Genomic DNA, 19,189 nt, shown 5'->3' with positions numbered 1-19,189 from the left:
TTATTTTGACTGCTAAATTATTAGGCACAATTCATGAAAATAATAAAAGTAATAGGTTTTGAAATATTATTATCATTTTAAAAATATGCTCTACAAACAGCGAAAACCAAAAATTAAATCTTTGAAGACAATTTTTTACATTGAAAATCCCATTTATTTTTTCAGAAACATTTTTAATCCCAAACAAATGTATTTTAATTTTTTTCTCTTTGATAAAGAAAAGAGAAATGCGATAGAAAAATATTTTGGTTAAGCTGAACAAGTTTTATTCATAATTTTTCATACTACTAATTTGCTTAGTCTTAGTTCATAACTACACTTATTCTTTTTAATTCATAGAAGGCAACACAATATTTGCTACACTAAATTAGCTAAATTTTCCAAAATATTTTTGTGATAGAAAAATCAAAAACGTAAATGAAAGACTTCGATTTTGGTCGCCGAATACGCAATTCTACGAATACTTTTTCGAAGAGCAGATAAGAACGTTTCTGAGATATTTTAAAACATTTTTGTACATTAAGCATATCATACGTTTTTTAAAATTTCTGATATCAATTATTCTAAGTTGGTGATAAGTGCTTTACATTAAGCAGTCAAAATAGTTCCCCAAAGGAGCTGTCCGTTTTGTTCTTAATCTCATTCCAGTTGATACAATCGCTACAGCCCCCCGAGGAGTAGAGAGAATCAAGGACCCCGTGTATCCCGCAATAACATATCCTTACAGAGAATTCTGAGCGTTCTTCCAAATTAAAAAGATATTTCACAAGAAACAATGAAAATATATGTAATAAATATAACTAAAAGATTACTAAGCACATGATTTTGAAATCAAAAGTGCCAAAGGAAAACTTAGATATATTATGTATTATAACTTAAGATATAAAGCCAAAAGAGAATGATGATAAATTTTGCTTAAATACTAAATCTCTAAATAGAGGAACAATTCTTAATACTACAAAGTAAGAATATCAAAAGATTTTCAAAATAATTTAGAATATGCTAGGCCGCAATGATATCTTTTTAATGGAAGAACGCACTACAAACTCTTTCGTGACATGATAATGTAGGACGAACGAAATCTTCGATTGTCGTCTCTACTCCTCTACATTCCTTTGGTAAAGTGGAACTTTTATTAACATTATAAAACCCTAATTAGCATATTTTTCGTAAAAATTTTTTTATAGTTCACTTTTAATAATCATTTATTTAATTAATATATGTGATTTTTATGCTTGTTTTTAATCAATTAATATGTTCTATTTTATTAATAAGTATTTTGAAATTTAGATACATTTTTGTCTATGCATACTTTATCCAAAAAAAGAAGTATAATATTTATATTTCAACGAAAAACAAAATTATTATAACAAAAATTGCTTAATTTAGTTTTATGTTTTTATTTTAATTAACATTATCAAACAAATCCTTAAAATTCTGTTATTTAAAAATATAGTTTAATATGTATATAGTTTCGCAAAAAGGTACTTTTAAGGCATTTAGTTGTATCCCAAGGATCAACTCTCCTTAAAAATGTGAAGCAAAATTTTTTATATAAATTTAGACTGGACATTTTCAAGATTACCTTACCTAATCAATAAATGACTGGATTTTGTAAGAAATTTTTTTTTGTGAGTTTAGTGTGCCTAATTCGCATGATAAGTGATGAGACAGATATTTAATTCTGTGAAATTTACAAGTTCCATTTGATTGTTTTAGCATATTTAAATCCACAAAAAGTTCCATTTAATATATTAAGGAATAAAACAGAATGTTACACTTTTAATTACTATTTACACATTATTTTACTCCAGTATGTTTTAATTTAATAATTTGTTATAAATAATTTGTTAAACAGTGAACAATTTATTAATATAATATTTAAATTAAAATGTTAGCTGATCCGAGAGATTTTTAAATGTTTCAATGATTATTTTACTAGAAGTCAAATAACTTTGACTGGGCTCTGGGAGTCCTGCATTTATAATAAAACAAAGATTCAAGCTATAACTTTGGCTGTTGTTGTTTTTATTACTGTTGGTGTTGGTTTTATTTACGTCGCTTTAGAGACGCACAGCTATGACCTTGGATATTAAAAAAAGTTAGGAATTGTACAATTATGAAATTATTGTTATTTTTCCTTTTTTTTTGTGAAAAATGATATTTTGACTACAAAGATACATTATTTATTGTTACTTATAATTCACTCCATAAACTGCCGTGTCATGTTTTTTGAAATTACTCGAAAGATTTGTAAATAAATCAGTTTAATGATCATCATTTAATTTTAATAGGTTGTAGCTATTTGTGGCGTGCAGGGTGTGCTGCGATTCGTGGGGTGCAAGGTGTGCTGCCACTCGATGCTGAGGGTGCGTGCAGAAGTGGGTGGAAAGACTACAAAAGCCCTAGATATATAGCTAATGCGACATTCAACTGTCAATTAAGGTAAATCTTTATTTAAGAAATATTAAATTTTCAGAATTATAAAATTTTAATGTCAATTTACTTTCTATAAATAGAAAAAAATTAATGAAAGAATGATTTTAAAGATACGTTAATTGAATTAATAATACAAATTGGACATTTTGCGACTCTTTGTTAATTATAAAAAGATTATTCATTTAGGAGTGATATCAGTCGGTTCCAATATTTATCACGTTAATCTACTATAACTAAAAAGAAAATAATAATGGTATTATACATTGTCTTAAGCAGGATACTCAAAACTCATAAGACATAAATTTATTCATTGAAATTTTATTGCTATAGTTTTTCATTCAATTAATATAATTAATTGATTTACATTTATAATATTTATAGATAATTAATAATAGAAATAATAGAAATAACATTTATAATTAATTACTCCTTTTAATAGATAACTATTTTGTTAATGAATATTAACTGATTGAATTTGCAAAAAAATATAAAAAGTAGATTTAGATTTTAATTATTTTGTTATATTACAATCCGCTTTCTTTCATTTTAATAAATTTTTTCTTATACCAGAATTTTAAAATATACTTCACAAAAAAAAATGCTTTAGTGCTTCGTATATTAAAAAAAAAATTTCAAAATTAAAAGAAAAAACAGTTAAAGAAACATATTTCAATGTGTAAAATTAAAAATATTCTTTTTCGGAAAAAACGGAAAATATTGCAATAATATAATTATCTCGTTGTCTGAGAAAAAAAAATCTAATATCGATTATTCGTCGACGTTATCATAAAACATTGATAGTATAAAAAGGCATTTATAGCTCGTTCATCAGGAGTTGGCACTTGGCTCAACCTTCATCACGTGATATCCGACGATACTATTTCCCTATTTTTGGGAGAAGGTTGTGATCTATCCTGAACAAGGTTGCTATTTGGCGATTGTATGGCAAAAATATTTATTTCGCGAACTTTATATGCATTTTTTAAGATTAAATATTTCATAATTTTAATGATAGTCCGCGGTATTTTTATGACATTTCTCTCCTTCGAGTAAATAATTAGTTCTTTTTTAGACATTTTTTGGGGAAAACAGCAGTTTTTAAATTTAAAATATATTTCATTAGCTAGAGAATCGAAAGGTATAATAGCAGATGATAAAGCGAATTAAGTAACTGAAAAAGAATTCACTCTTTGTGTTAGGCGAGCATTAAGTGTTGTCTCCCAATTTCAAGAGCGGAGATTTTTCTCCTCTTACTCCCGCTCTGAAATGAACTCTGCTCCCGAGGAGATGGAGCCAAGTGCAAACTTCTGGTGAACGAACTATAGTTAATTAATCGACAAAATAACAGAAAGCAACACCATCCGAATACTTGATTTGAATTTATAATTATTTATATTGATGTTTCTGCTATCTATTGGGGAAAAATCAGTTGTAAAAAGTTTCAAACTGTGAACTCTGATGTTCAACAAGTTAAAGGATGAACCCTCTCGCATCATCAAGTCTATTTTATCGTTCACTATAAAAAATGCAATAAAGAGCTGCTAAATAAAACTAAATGCCACGAGTTGAATATTCAATTAAAGGATTACTCTTTGGTTGAAAAATTTAGAACATCTGTGATTTAAACCATGTACTGATTATTATCTTGTTTTCTTATGTATTTTTCCAAAGAGTTAACCCCACACATCTACACACCTTTGCACGCCACTGCAGTGACAAGTGATTTCAATTCATGAATGAGAATAGTTAGAGATCATTATTTTCTAACCAGAAAAATTATTAAAATATTACTTCCAAAATATAGTTAAGTGCATATTTTAGAAACGAATAAATAGTGATTTTGCATTTCAATGATGGAAAATGAAGGATATTATAAAATTTTTTGTATTAATGATTTTAAATTATGATTAATGATATCTATTTAGATTAATATTCTTGAAAAGAAATAATTTAGATCATAAGACTTAAGAAATTCTTAAGATACTGCCTTTTGTGACCTACGATATTTTATTATTGATTATCATTATCGTGAATAATTTTGAGATTTCTAGTAGTCCCACTTACCTTCCTCAACTGGGCAGGAGTGTCTACGCAGCTCTGGATTGACTGGTTCATAATATTCCATGGTTGTGATTGGGAAAGCCACTGGATCTCCGAGATGTAAACACCCACAAGAGTCAGCTCTGACCTTGAAGTACAGTTCTACCTGTAAAATTGAGGGAAGCAGAAACACGATTGAAATTAAGGTAACAGACATTTATTCTTTAATACTCTAGCAAAATTAATTTTATTTATTTATTTTCGTTATTGTGAATTGCTTATACTCATGCTTGGTGTTAGATTCTGCTTTCTCCGTCATCCATATTAAATCGTGGAGAATGATCTGAAAAACCACTATCCTACTTATTAACCATCTATTTGAAATTTTGGAATATTTTTATTTCATTTTATTCACAGAAATTTATTTAATCGAAATTATCAATCAAAGATAATAATTTGAGGTTTCAAGAGTTATTTTTAAAACATTTGCATACTTTTTTTCGAGGCACTATTACACACTTTGAAAACAACAATTATTGAACGAAAAATGAATAAAATTTTGTAACTGAATTCTAAGAAACACATTCCAAGGAGTAAAGAAATACGAAAAATATTACATATTAAAATATTAACTAAACATGGAATTTTAGTTCATTCATATTGGTGTTAATGCCACTAACATTAAATTCGGGAAAAATATAAATATCAATTCCAGGACAAGTCCAAAATTATAAGAGATCTTTAAAATAAATAATTTTATTATTTAAATTCATTTTTTTTAATGTATTTAGAACATTAAGCAAAAATTAAAACTTAAATTAAAACGCACTTTTTCCTAAAATTGATTAGTAAAAAGTAATATCACTTCTGTTTTCAATTAAAATGCATTTCTATCAAAAAGTTTCTTGAACACAATATATACTCATTTTTTTCACATGACTCGTCGATTAAAATATAAAAAGTAGCCGTGCTGATAAATAAATTCAATGTTACTATTGAAACATTTTTATTTTCAGTGCTCTTTAAGTTAATTTTTTTTAAAGTTCAAAAAGAATAAAATAAACAACTAAAAGAACAATATTTCATTCCACAAAACGAAAATCGTCTAAATAGCCTAAGTTAAATTAAAATAACTTTTTTTTATTATTGTTAAAATTATTAACAAATTTCTGTTTAAATATCATTTTTTCCACTCAAAACATGTAATTTGATGTTGCTTGAGCAATATAATCTTCACACTTCGCGTTACGATTTTTTTTTTATTAATTTAATCTACATTCATGTAAAAATTCTGAGCAGATTTTCTTTTTATGTAAATTCATCATAACATATAAATTAAAATCTCAATTCTTTAATATTTAAATAAATTTTCGTTTAAAAAGTATTTGCGTTGCGTGCTGATAAAATTAAATTTGCTTACCTTAATTCCAGTGGTGAAATTATCGTTCCACCAATCAACCAGTACAGGAGGATGGTAATCAAAGGTTGGCCCTTCTAAACTCTCGAAAATCGAAAGATTTTCCTCGCTTGAACCTTTAAAATCAAAGTCAGCGACCCATCCGGGGTCGTACCTCTCGTTTTCTTTTCCAGAAAACTGAACTTTTTCTTCTTCTTTTTCATTAAAATCCGCTACCCATCCTGGATCATATTCATCTTTTTGTAGTCCTGAATAATCTTCAACAACAGAAACAGGGGTAAAACCAAATTCACTTCCTTGTTCCTGATTGTCGAAATCAGCTATCCAACCATGATCCTCAGTCACAATCAATTCAAATCCAGTTGGGTTTACGGAAGAGACACCAGGGATCTTTTCTTCTTGCTCCAAAAGCACATCACCACCAAGCTCCAACTTACCGTACTTCTTGGGCTTTCCCAAGACTCTCCTCCTGAAAAGAGAAGATTATTTTTTTTTAAATATTAAATAAAGTGCCACATTTTTTATTCAATAGCATTTATCACTTAATTATAATGCTTTGAAACCTCAATTATTTTATAAACCTCAATTATTTGATAATTATTTTAACCCTAGTTCGAATAAATTGATCACGATCGGAATGAGGTTAATCGAATCCGTTGGTATGAATCTATTGATTCAGTGTTATGACTGAATACGATTAATCGGAACGTGGTATCAATTTATCTCATTCCTTTTTATTCATTCTTATAGAAACAGTTTGAATTAAGTTATTGATCTAGTTTTTATTTGTATGAAACTTATTCGAATCAGCTTATTTGAAAATAAAAATACTTTCGTCAAATACTATGTGAATAGAAATACATCAATCTTTCATAGAGTTACGAATTTGTAAATATGTGTGTAATTTTGTAAGTATTCTTTTGTTACGAGGCTAAATATCTCAGACGAATCCTAAATGAACGGTTTAATTAGAAAAATTACTAGGAAGTCGCGTTATTCAAACGTAGTGTAGAGGGAAAATAACGTTTAGTATAATTTTTACGGAAGATTCGGTTTTGCGACATTTTTACTGAGTTTACGATATTTGGCGACCATTTTGGCAAAAAAATTCGAGTTTCAAAGCGATAGGCTTAATATTTGCAAAGTTATACGAGTAGTGTCAAGAATCATGTCTGTTCCGGGGTTTCTTCGCCAAGCCTATATAAATAGGAGTGTGCCATACGGAGTAGAGTAGTAGAGGGTATTAGTCTGCTTGTGACTACAATATTATTCTCATGTTCGAGTCTCTAGTGAGTTCATTGAACTATCTGAGGTTTCAAGCCAGTGATTTGTTGTGTACTAGGCTAATTTGAGCTGTAATTGAGTGCTAGAAATAGCTGTATTTTCTGAAAGATTCTACTAATAAATTTTTGGAGGCTTAAGGACTGTTTTATTCATCTCCATTGAAACGAACCCCTGTTCAAGATACAATGGTATATGACTTTTGTTTATTTGGTTGTTCGAGTGATTGATACAAAACTTGGCGATCTAAAGAAATATATTTGACCAAAAAATTCAACGTAATTTTGTAAATATTGTTTAAATGTTTTTTTTATATAAAATGTCAATAAAGAATTAGAAATAAATAGCTTAGAATTAGAGTTTTTTTTTTCCAATGCACAATACCACTTTAGCGAACCTTAAGGAAAATCTAATGTCTGATTTCTTCACGAATTATTAGTTTATTTTAAAATCAAAAATAGTTTTAGCAGCATGCCACATTTAAGAAAAAATATGTCAGCAATTTCAAACATTTATCGTCACATAGACACACATTAATTCCATTTACGCCAATAATAGTTTAGAAAGTTTTATACGAGTGGAATAGGAGTAGTGCTGATTTTAATAATCCTACTGGTGTACTCAGTAAAAAAAATCATTGTTAAAAATTAATTTCTAAAATAAGAGCCAAATAAATACTAATAAATATAGAGTATCTTCAAAATAAATATTATTCTTATACATTAGCGATTCTTTACCCGCAGTTCATTTAGTGTGACGTAAACAAAACACAACAATCATTGACTCTAGTGGTACTTAATTAATTATGGTAATAAAAATAGCTGGTACTGAAATAAAAATTATCTAATATAAGTTGTGTTGTAATACGTTTTTACGGCCTTCATAAGTACTGGAATTCGAGATTGTTTTGATCTTTTAATGATCGCTTAAGTTTGAAGGAAACTGTCATAAAAGAGCCATTTTCTAATTCAGGAAAATTATATAAAAATAAGTGCATTCGCGCAAATGTCGCCACTTGTGAACCAAACGCGAGTCACCAGTGTGATTTTTCGCTCACACCCTGCTAACGGAAAAGTACCATTATTACTGCTGCGTATAATATTTACGTTATTATCCTTTTGATATACGATCGCGATAATGAAAACTATCTCGATATTATCTAATAAGATGTTCATAGTTTTCAAAAGTGATTGCGATATTGTAGTATTCGATGTGTATTTTTATCGCCATAGCACATGATATTGTCAAATTCGGGGCACTTATGCTCATATATGGCAGTACTTTTACTTTCGTTACTTGTACCGCCGGAACAAGTAAAAAGTACGTACTTTTACTTGTACTTCGTTACTTTTTAAATTTAGTACTTTTACTTGTACTTTCGTTACTTTTTTAGGGAAAAAGTACAAGTATTTGTAACGGAAATATCGAACGAAATCGTTACTTTTTTTTCTAAAACTCGGTAAGCTTTCTAAAAAAAAATATTAAATTGAAAAAAAATGCTTATGTTTTTTTTAATTAATAAAATTAATGTGCAATATACATGCATTCACAGCTAACTTCGTGTTTAAATTCTGTTTCAACTTATACTGCACATTCAATTATTTTTTACTAGCTCAAAGATCACAAAGCTATCTGAAACCCTGTGTTTGCTTTGCTTATGTTTGTGCTTTTAAAACGCGTCTCTAAAGAGTAAAACAATCTTAAATCAATGGTAATTTAAATAAATAAAAATAATAAACTAAAACTTAAAATCAATAGATAAAATTTCTTTTTCGTGCAAATCCATAAAAAGTTTGAAATTAAAACTACATTTGATTTTAAAATTATATTATACTATTATATTATAAAATTATATTATAATATTCTTTCGAATTTAAAAATAAATTTAAATCCATAACTTTCAAAATTAAAAATAATTAAATAAATGACAACAATTTGGCAAAAACTTTAAAGAGCATAAGAATATTATTCAATAAAATTTTAGGTTACTTTGAATTTTCGATTTCCTAGAAATGTACTTTTAAATCGTTACTTTTTTTGCTTAGTACTTGTACTTTTACTTGTACTTTTTACTCGTTACTTTTTAAAATATGAACTTTTTACTTTTTACTCGTTACTTTTTTTAAAAATACTTGTACTTTTACTCGTTACTTTTTAAAAGTAACGTTGCCATATATGCTTATGCTTATTATTTGCAATCTGGTAATGTTTTACCATGATAGTAAACTTTGTATGATTCCTATAATGGATAAGTACAGATTTGTACTCTAACACTTCGAGAATAAAACTTTTAAATTTTAAAATAATATAAATTAACTTACAAATTTATCTCTTTCATATGTAACAGTTATCTTAAAATCTAATAAAATATTCAATATCTAATAAGAGATCCATTGATAAATATTCTTCAAAAATTGAATGCAGAAAGCAAAAGTTTTGCATGTTATTCAAGAAATGATTTTTGCTAAGTTTTTGTTCGAAAAATAATTCAAAACATGATATTTTTTTAATTTTATTTGTATTTAATGTTAATGGGTAGAATCAGGCACCCTTTGGATTTGTTTCTGTACCTCGGAGCTTTTACTGTAAAATTATTAATAGAAAATCTTACTTGTAAGTAATTTTCATTGTGCAAGAAAATAGAAAAACCGCCAAAATAAAGGAGCAGTACAGTTGTAAATTTTTACCTCAATTCAGTTTCCTTTATTCATCTTTTGCACATTTTACCACGATTCGATGACAAAATGTTAATTTGGTAAGTAATTTAATATTTTTTTATGGAAATACAAAATAATCGCTTTAAGCAAATGAGAGTTCACAGAAAACTGAAATTAAAATACGGAACTGAAATAAAATTTAGTTATATCGAATTTATGTATGAGTTAATTATTTTACATTAAATTATTGTTTGTGTACTATCTCAGTATGCAGAATCAATTGTATAGCCAATGTTTTACACTAGGAATAATAAAACACAGTATTTAGTCACTTTTCTTTTATTAAAATTTAGAAATATAACAACATAAGTGAAACAACTATGCTGAAACAAAATATTTACAAAACACTTCGGTCAAAAAAGGTACAAAATACAATGCATCTTATAATGTAAAGATATTAAAAATAAAATCATGCATATAGTAGTATTGAAAAATTATCTCATAATTGGAAAAATTAATGCTACACAAACTTGTAACTGAAATATTAATATAAATTGTATTAAGTTCATTAAAATATGCACTTACGCAACCCGCCTAAGAAACTTAAAAACCTTCATATTAATCTTTGATCGATTTCAATGAAATTATATCTGAAATGAGCTCCAAGTATAAGCGTCAATCACTTTTTTTCAAAATGGCGCATTTGGAACAAATTAGCTTAGGGAAGAGTTTAGATGTTACTAGCTGCTTTTAAAATATTTAGTTAAACGAATAAATCAATTTATGCTGCTGCGTACCTATCACATACTTATTTCAACTTCTGATCCTATATTTTATAAAATTTCTATGTACTAAATGGTAATAAAATATTTGGGATAATTTCTAGGTTTGCTCAAAAAAATTAATTTCATTGTCTATATTTACATGTCTTTGTCCTTGTTCTTTTTTCTTTTCAAATGTTTGGTCTTCGGAAAGGCCTAAGCTGAATTGGATTAGTAATTTAAAACCTTGGCTCTGCATTAGGATAATATCAGTATCTTCTGTTGACAAAAAATTCCTTACGCACTTTAAAAAAAAAAAATTAAGGAATTTATAGATGTTTCTAATAATTGCCATTCAAATCTGCTTTGTTTCCTCCATCAAGAAAACAGGTTATGATGTTGTCCCACTTTTTCAGTAGTTATTCGTTAAATTTCGGTATCACTTTTCAGTTTTTCTTGGTTGAAATATTAATAATCGAATTCAAACATATATTTGTTACCATTTTTCTGATTTGTTTAACATGCAGTCGAATTTAAACATAAACATTCAGTTTTACAAAAGGTTTTTAAAAAAACTCACGTCTAATAGAGAATTTTTCTACGATAATAACAATTAAATTCAAATTACCGAAATAGAAATCTTAGAAGTTGTAAATGTATTTCAGATAAAATGATATTTAATTTAACAGATGTTGTTTAATATTAGATTGTGTATCTTGATTACATTTATTTTCGCCAAGAACGGAAATAAAAGCGCAACTGTTATTATCTGAGATTCAAAACTATGGTAGGAAAAGAACCAAAGTTTTAATATTTTATGAAATAAATATAATGATTATTATAATAATAAGAATGAATTTAATGAAAACATGCTAGTTTTTTTAATTGATACGGGGTTTAAACAATGTAGTTTTAGTAATTCTGGTACATTAAACATCAAACCAAAGAGTTAACAAAGCAATCTTTAGAATTCTGTCTTCAATGGAATTTTCGTAATGTCTTTTTTATAAATATTTGTGCTCTTTAATAACATACCTCTACGTAGTTAAGAGTTTATAATCGGTTTAGTGGTTAATATGTTTAAATTGATACTATTCCATTTTTGGATCAAAGGTATAATGTTCATAGAACTATCTAATACTGATTGCTCAAAACAACGTTTTTACATATTTCGCATCAAACAATTTATTTGAAATTTTTCTAAAATGAAATAAGCTATTAAATGTTTAAAATATACTTGAGGATGCCCATTGGCAAATTTGGCGACTTATCTTTGGCGACATTCCTGTTTGCGCGGAACACCGTGGTATCAGGAATGTCTGCCGAAACATAATGATATTTCAATAAAACATTGGAAAATTTCTACAAAATATCGACCAAACCTTTATAAAATTGCAATGAACTCAATATAAGCAAAATCAATAAACCCAATAAAATGCATTTTGAATAGAAACAAAAATTAAAGGAGTAAGCACAGAAAGAAAAGGAAGAAAAAAACTCACTTCTTCATTAAGCTTGAATATCCTCAGATTTAGGTGCACTGAATTCTCTAATAGCAGTTAGATACTGTCTAAATTTATCATGAATAGAATCTGCGTACCTCCATCGCCACATAAATTCGGCGAAACACGAATCGAAAAAGGTGTCTGTGGTACCGGACTGGCGGTGATATTTTTTTCCAAAGTCCCTTTTTATGACTGCCCACATACCTTCGATCTTATTGACCAGAAGCAAAAGTAACCTTACCAACCGGTATCCAACGTGGAACCAAAGAATATATTAGAATATCACATTATATATTCATCACAATATATATTCTTTGGAGTATCACATTACATAAAGAATATCACATTATATATTCTTTGATAGAACTAACGGACTAGCGATCACAATTTGGCGAGAATCAAGGGGCACCCTCAAATATAGTCTACCCTATTATTCTTTTCACCAGTTAATAAAATAATAGTTTGCTATAAGAAAGTAAACTAATTCTTATCAGGTATGAATTTTGCATTGATAAAAATTATCTCCGAGGATTTAAAATAATTCTTATATTTATGCAAATTCGCAAATTTTGTTATCGTCAAATTAAACTCAGCTAAGTTAATGTCTTACATAATAAACAACAAAAGACACTTCAAACTTTTTTTATTGAATTTGAGTTGCAAAATTTCAATAAATCATAACTTCAACATAAATCTGAATTTAGTTATATGATATCAGTTCAATATAAATACACAAAACAAAACACAAAACTCAGGTATTCTGATACAGAAATATTTAAATGTCAAAACAAATAAATTATATAATAGTAGAACATTATTATTTACTGAATATAAAAAAAGGAAAACTATATGAAATTACATAAAAAATTTCACTTACACAGTCTTTCTAATCCATTTAAATACCTTCATCGTTATTCCAAATTGAATATAAGTTGATTTCAATCAAATTTAATTACGTCAATCAATCAGTTCAAAATGGCGATTTTAGAACGTAAGAGTTGAGAAGTTCGTTGCTGATTAAATAAAATGTTAATAAAGGTAGAATTTTATGCTGCTGTGCACCGATTAAATAATTAGTTAATTTTTACTAAACTATTATACAAATTTATAAGTAGTACTTAACAAAAAAAAAATTTTTTTTTGGCTTTTGGAAAAAAGTTTTAAAGCAATTTTAAAAGTTTAAAGTTTTTACAACTTTATAGAAAACTTTTTAAGAGTCTCCTGATCTTTGAATGGCAATGGCTGAACTAAATCAGTAATTTAACTATTACAATCAATATCAGCATTGGCCTTGCGTTAGGATAATTTCTGTAGCATTGCAAAGGGAAAAAAATCATGTTGCACTCAATTTTATAAATTTTATACCTTTTTACATAGCATGCAAAAAAAGTAAAAAACGCCTGGAACAGTTTAAAAAATACCAGTTTAATTCAGATCTGCTTAAGCTAATACAAAGGATAAAAAATAAAATCCTTAATCCTCTTAATTGGGTACTTGCACTTCGAGAAGAAGAAGATTACGGATACCCACGCATGCCACCCATGACATCAGCTCCTGCTGATCGCTTATAAGCAAAATGGAGTGTTAAAGTTGAGCTAAGTTTATCCACATTAGTTAGAATGTTAAGTAACATGAAATTATTTTAATGCAACGACATATCGCTCTTCAAATTGGTTGAAATATAATTTTTTTGTCATCTCCACCTTTTACTTAACTTAAATTTATTTTGTATTTTATTGTAACAGTGATATATTTTAGTTTTGGGTACCTGGCAGCTTCTATGCATAATAAGTTAATGTTCTACATGCCTTCATGCCCGTCTTCGTATTAAGCAAGAAATATATAGTGAAAGAATTGAAATCGTAGTGAGAAAATCTTTGTGTAAGAATATAGAATGTGCCACTTAAGAGAATTCATACTTGACGGGCTTGGCTTACTCGAAATGGAATGAAAAGAACAGTTGCTAACGTAAACAAATGCCACATTTCAGCAACCAATCAGTACTGAGATACCCTCACTACGCCACTTGCAGTTATCTCATTAGATGTGAAGCTTTATTTTTTCTCACTGTTTGGTGTATATCTAGAACTCTTCAGCTTTGGTATAGTTCAGTGATATTTGCAAAAATTGTCCTTACCACCTTACATCATCAAAACACCCCTGAATTTTTAGCGGATTTTTTTCCAATGCTGTAATTGTTTTGAGATGTTGCCCAGAATGTGAACATGGTCTTCATCTCACTCAGTAGAGCACCCGAAACATTCGAAAACTTGTGTGCGGTCATGCCATCATGCTTAAAAACTTGTTGACGAATTTGGTAAGATTCTGTTGCTGATTTTTCAATCAAAAAATAAAATTTCAATCACTCTTTTTCTTTTAATAATGACTCCGCTGGCAGTACAAATTAATAGTAAGAGAAACACAACACTACGCTCAAATCTTAACTTAAAACTTATGCCTAAAACTGTCGCCGCACGGTCCGGATAGGTTGAATAACTTTACCTGTATTGTACAGACCTCAGAAATAAATTCAAAACATTACCACTACTGAATCAGGGCTAAAGAGCTACTGAATGCTTAAATTAGTTTCAGTTAAGTGGCGCTGTTGTCAAAAATCTAGAGCAAAGCGATGGAAATATTTTGCGAAAGAACGGCGTAGTAGCCATTGCCTTTAATGTATACTTTTAGAATAAAAAATGAATACATTAAAACGTTGCAAAGTTAAAAATTAAGCAAGAACTATGAACATTAAAACTTATGAATCTATTAGAGACAGAATTATATTTTATTTACATCGTAGCGACAACCTTGGCGGTAATCCAAAGGACACTTCAAAATATAGTCTAACGAAATCGCCAAATAATTATCGACTTCAGAAACTAACGATATCATGGTAATCTATTCCTAATTTACAAAAATAAGTACCTTATATAAATGCTGTTAGCATTTTTTTTATTTATTAGAATATGCATCAAACATTTAGTTTGAAATGAAGTTTTTTTTTTTTTTTTTTAACCATTTCTAACAGCGAATTTCAATTGAAAATTTCAGTCAGGCAGGACCTAGACAATACATTCTAAGCGAAGCCACATACTTACACTGTTTGTTGTGTAAAGAATAGTGGTTTCTAAGCATTCAAGAGCAATTACTTTTACATTTCTAGTGGTTTGTAATATTTACTGAGTTAGTGTTGCCTGACTGACAACGCAAATAAAATTTTACGCAATAAAGTATAAGATTAAAATCATTTTCTTTGGTTTGTTATGTATTAATTAATATGCTTGTATAGGTACTATTCCGTTCTGCAAAAACAATTCTATTACCCCAGTACTCATATTAGAATATTAGGTGTACCTATTACCATTACCTCATACGACTTTACCAGCATTATCTATTATCGAAATGGCGCATAACATAACATAGGCAACCTATGATAGTTAAGCTAATTTTTTTACTTCTCCCTTGATGAAGGAACTTTAAATTTAACTAACAGTTTAGTAAATATGAAAGTAAGAAAAATTTTATGTTCGTTTTTTTTTGTAACATAACTTAAGCTTTTATTATATTCTTGGCAATTTATTTGCATTGCTCTTTTAATTTTTTTTCTTTTTGATTTATAGACTTTTTCTAATGAAATAAAAGTACTTCAAAATAAAGTTTTGTTTTTTAGAAATTTTCCGTTTAATTTTACAGCATAATAATAAACGTATTATTAAAAATAAACATACAAATCATTACCAGAAATGGGTAAAGCATTTATTAAATTCTTAAGTTTCACTGTAGGAAAATCTTCTAACATCGAATAAAGAGAACTCAGTTTCGTCATAATTAAGAAAACAATTTGTAAATTAAGATTAAAGAATAAAAATATGTTAAATGTTGATTTAGAATACCGTTTAAATGTAAAATCGTCTGTATTATTGTTTTATTCAATTTGTAAAAGAATCCTTTGCTTTTAACAAAACAGATATTATTTACTTAGCGTTAAGGCTAATTATCATAAATAATAACATCGAATGTGATTTATTTAAAGAAAATTAAATTAAATGTCTTATACTAGGAACAAGAGAAGAATATTCATGCCTTTTTTTATTGAAATTGAAGCACAAAATTACATTATGTTATTCAAAACTATATATTCAGTTGTACAAAATCAATACAATATTTTGTAAACAAAATACAGCAGAAATGTTTTAGGATTAAAAAATAGAATACTGTAATAAAATTATATATACAAGCAAATTGTAATCGAAGAATATTTTCATCTCCAAACTATGAGAAGTAAAAATATTCGATTGTATTAAAAATAACACTTACACAGTCTTCCTAATCCACTTAAGTACCTTCATCTTGATTCTAAGTTGAGTAATAGTTAATCTCACTTAATCAAAACTTGAGATCCGCCTTAAAGTTTAAACGTCGATCAATCAGTTCAAAATGGCGATTTTGGAATATAAGAGTTTAGATGTGTATTGCTGATTATATATTGTCAGGTGGAAATTTATGCTGCTGCGTACCAATTAAATAAATAGTTATTTTTGTATAAAAATAATATTTAAGTTTAAGAATTCGCGATCGCAACGCTCGAGTACGCCGTCTAGCGGGAGCCTGTAAATATCGGACATTAATTTATCACGTTTTCATTTAGTTCCATCAAAGTCATTGACTGAATCAGACGCCATTTTTTAGCAGCAAATAGGAAACAAAATTTCCCTAAGGAAAAGGCCGAAGAACTTGAAAAAAATCTCCAGAATATTAGTAAATCTTTCAGGAACAGAACACGCCAAACATTTGAAGAAAAATTCTTCAATAATTTTTAATTTCTATTATCAACAAACTTGCAACTGATGACTTCCGATTTCGGATACTGTTACAGATGCATACCCTCCAACTTATGAGGATTTTGAAAATAATTTTTTCTAGTGGTAGCGAACCAAAGTAAAAATTTTTAAAGCAAATGGATCTCTCATAAAACTTTTATCAGAACTTAAGTATCTAGCCATATGGCCTGCACTTTTATAAGTAATAGTGGACAAGTTACGCTAAAATAAATTTTTTTTAAATATTAAGACATTAATTTTGCTACCGTCAGAAAAGAAGATTTCTGAAACTACGGAAATTCCGTAGCAGTTGGAGGGTATGCAGATGTGTGTATTAAGGTAAAATGCATTTCTTCTGTCTTCAATTCATTACGAATTAAAGTGAAGTCAACATTGCTTTCGTCATTCCAGTGAATAAATATGAATTCAGAACATACAGAATTGTAATAGTTATAGAATAGTATATATTTCTGTATCCATATAATTCAGAAAACAACAATAAAAAATTATCCAAGTTACTTGAAATAGTGCCATTTCTGCTGATTCTTAATTAATTTAAATCGTTTTCTTGGTAAGTTTTTTTTAATTTTGAAAGAATAAGTTCAAGTAGAATTCAGCTATTCTGTTTTTAGCTACATATTCAAATTCATATCAATTATAAAATTTTGCTGTGTAGTATGTTATCTAAAAGTAATGAAGGTATAAACTATGTATCTATTATTTGAGAATAAAGTTTTCAAACAAGGAACTTATCATTTTGGAATTCTCCGGGAATCATAAATCAGGTAAGTGCAATGATTTTTACAATAAAAAATTTGCTTGTAAATATTTTTTTTTCATTTGATGATGGTTCTCTACACTACAGAATGGGTTTTTACGTCTGATTAAGAACTATAAGAATAATAAAAAAAGAAACAATATGAAAGTTTTTATTTCAATGTAAAGAATTCTTAAAATCGTTTTTTTATCCTAAGAATTCTTTATTTTCCGTTTTTTAGTTTATAATTTTTTGATAAAAATTGTTCTCAAAATACTTTTTTTGAAAAATTAAATGGTATAACATTATGTGTTTATGTATACTTCTTGTATATTCCAATGTTTGAAGTAATATGATTCAGAAAAGTATGGAATAAAAATTCGGTACTAACGTATTAACGCCACCGCCGCTACAGATTTGGCGGTTTTTAAGAGCCGCTAATCTACACTTAAAATTTTTGCGACAATTCATAAAATAAAACGCTTTATTTAAAATCAAAATAGTTAATCGGGTTTCGGTGGAAAATGAGCCGATATAGAGTTTAGCATAGATTCAAAACAATCATATCGCCATATGAACTCTGATGAATAAGATTCCAAATGAAATAACATTTCCAAAACGTACGTTTACCAAGATAAAGTTTTATGTTGTGGGAATTGGTACATTTTCGTTTTTTCGGTAAAATATTTCCCTCCTGAAAAAATAAAATTGCATCTTGTTTTGTTTTTGGCAAATCCCAAAGACGAATATTCGTAGCACTAAAAATGGCGACAAAAAAGAATTGTCTTTTTTTTTTTTGTTTTTGTTTCGTCAGCATTCTTTATTTTACGTTTCTTAGTTTCTAAATAATGATTTTTATTGAAACTTGAAATTTTTTGATAAAAATTGTTGTCAAAAAACGTTGTTTACAAAATTAAATTTCATAAAATTATGAGGCTTATGTATACTTTTTGTTCATTTTAATTTTTGAACTAATATGATTCTTAAAACTATAGAATGTAAAGTTTAAATGGGCCTTTCATGTTATATCATTAAATTTAGTAATACTATTTCTCGGGCATTAGGTTTTAACTCTTATAAGAATATACATATTTTTTTCTGTTAATGTACAAATATTTTTCCGATGTGTTTTGGATGTTCCTTCTCTAATAAAAAGAGATACCATTTTGTTTTCGGTTGTATAAGAAAGAATATCAAGCATTTTTCTTTTTTAAATTTAATAAGCCACATTAAAGAAGGAACGTTGCAATGCTACACGCTACATTAACGACGTCTCCAGAGTAACTGAATGACGGTTCATATAGAAATCGCAGGTAAGCGTCTCATACAACAACGCCCCCTATAGTTCGTTGCGATCGCGAATAATTTGTAACGAAATATTTATTTTATTATTTTTTATTTTTGGGGGGGAACCATTTTATGGCTAACAGGATGTTGCTCACATTTTTAAACAAAATATATGAGTTAACGTTAATTTATCATACTCCACATCAGTGTTTCTCAATTCGCGAT

General features: G+C 27.9%; 1 protein-coding gene across 1 annotated transcript in view; it reads left to right on the top strand.

Moving 5' to 3' along the window:
- Nucleotides 1-4,523: 4,523 nt before the first annotated feature.
- The window catches only part of LOC107439710 (uncharacterized), a 42,112-nt gene continuing 27,446 nt past the window's right edge, over nt 4,524-19,189 (top strand). Inside the window, exon 1 of the mRNA XM_087157885.1 lies at nt 4,524-4,685. The gene's annotated coding sequence lies outside the window, so the exon portion shown is untranslated. The remainder of the gene's footprint in view (nt 4,686-19,189) is intronic.

This window comes from Parasteatoda tepidariorum, chromosome 2 (genome assembly GCF_982258835.1).
Source record: "Parasteatoda tepidariorum strain Cologne lab strain chromosome 2, Ptep-v5.0, whole genome shotgun sequence".
Classification (NCBI taxonomy): Eukaryota; Metazoa; Arthropoda; class Arachnida; order Araneae; family Theridiidae; genus Parasteatoda; species Parasteatoda tepidariorum.
This window is presented reverse-complemented; position numbering and strand designations above follow the sequence as displayed.